The following is a 2,038-nucleotide window of genomic DNA, read 5'->3' on the forward strand; positions in this document are numbered from 1 at the left end:
ATTATACTTGTAAAATTCAAGGGGAACATCAAGTTATTTTACCGGAGTAGTTTCCCACCTAATGCTGGCAAAAGTGTCAGGGGTCGAAGGCCACTCTCCGTGCCAAAACTCCAGGCACTTTCCCCAATTGACAGGACTTCCAGAGATGTCACTAAATTGTTTAACCACTCTAACTGCTTCAATAACACTTTCTTTGTTGTCACGAAAAAGAGCTACGTCGTCTACATACTCCAAGAGTTTAACTTCTGATGCACGCAGGTGAAAACCTTGAATGGCATAATTCTGCAATATAGAGCGACACAGTGTTTCAATATACACACAGAATAAAAGAGGGCTGAGAGGGCAGCCCTGGCGTACAGAACGTTGCACACTAATTGACTTTCCTATCGTCTTGTTCACAATTAACTGTGTGGAGCAGTTCTGGTACGCCATGGCTACATCTTGTCTGATAACAGTATCGACATTGATGTATTCCAATATAGCTAACAAAATATCGTGCGATACACAGTCGAATGCCTTTTCGAGCCACTCTTAAAGGCGAAGCTTAAGCGTCCTCCAATTTTTGCTGAAGATTCTGGCCCCATGTAACACATAAAAAATAAAAAAGAGCAGCCGTAGCTTTAGGGAAGCGTGCTCGGAAGCGTGCTCGATTCACGGGTTCGATTCCCACATAGGCCGAAATGCACCAAATTTTCTTTTCAAAACCACTGATTCACTTTGTTTACAGGAACCTCTCCGAGAAATGTGACGTCAATCCGAGTATTTTTACACGTGTTTTTACTCTTTGTGGCATCGGCCATTTTTCGTCACGGTGCAGTTTCACCAAGGTCGCTGCAAGGTCAACGCCAAGGGCACCGCCAACATATACACCTAGGGCTTTCGCCTTAGTATTGTTACGGCGCAACAAAGAGTAGCGCCAGTCTGAAGAAGACGATTTGACGTGTAAAGGTAGAATCAGTCTCGCCAGCATCCTGTTTATCCACCTTGTTAGCCACTGAAGAAATTTCAATGGTGCTGCTACAAATTCTGCTAAAACAGAAAAATAAATAAAACAGAAGTACTTGTGGCGGAAATCCTTAAGTACTCCACAATCATAAATAATTTTATTCAACAGCTTAATGGGGCATAATCGGCGTGTACACGCTGATTAATGTAATGCCTGGAAAAGGGCCTTTAGGGTACATGAATAAAAAAATATATCACATGTGAATTTTTCGCAGTTTTCGGGATGTCGCGGGACAGATAGATGAAATGGGGGGGGGGGGGGGGTGCCCCGAAAAATATTTGACCAATAGTGGAGGGGTAGTGGCAGCAATGGAAAAGAAACAGATTGGAATAACATTAGAGCGCCCCTGCATCGCCAAGCAGCAGCTGACAAAGACAATGCGGCGACAACGCGCTGGAAGCCTCACCGTAGCTCACGTTGCCATGCCCGCTTCAGCGGAGTCAGTCGATCAAATCGAAGTACAATACGGAGCTTCGTGGCAGTTTCCGCTAGTATTTAGTGGCGCAAGCATCGCGTGACACTCTAGTTTCTCGCGCAGCACTTCCGGTTCGCCTCCTGAGACGACCGGGGATGAAATTCAGAAAAAATGGAAAGACATAGTACAGTACGAAATTCATGCGTTTCATTATAGATATGATTTCAGAGGACAAGTTTAGTTACAATTTAAGTTACTGAAGTGTCTGGAATAATTCGAATTAATTAGCTGAGACGAAATTGAAAATAAATCAGAAAAAAAAGAAGAAGTAGTACAGTATAGTATTCATGTGTTTCGTTATAGATATGACATAAGAGTATAAGTTTAGTTACAAGTTGAGGTACTAAAGTATCTGGAATAATCAGAATTAATTAGAAATCACTGATTACCTGGGACAAAATTCAAAATAAATGAGAAAAATTTGAAAAAAATGTACAGTACAAAATTTATGGGTTTCTTTATAGATATGATAGGGAGTGTCAGCGCTACGCTAAGCAGCGGGACCACCACCTGAGGGCGGTGCAAGTGTCGTCCTACTAAAGCCCCTTGATGTTAGA

This window comes from Dermacentor silvarum, chromosome 6 (genome assembly GCF_013339745.2).
Source record: "Dermacentor silvarum isolate Dsil-2018 chromosome 6, BIME_Dsil_1.4, whole genome shotgun sequence".
NCBI classification, from domain to species: domain Eukaryota; kingdom Metazoa; phylum Arthropoda; class Arachnida; order Ixodida; family Ixodidae; genus Dermacentor; species Dermacentor silvarum.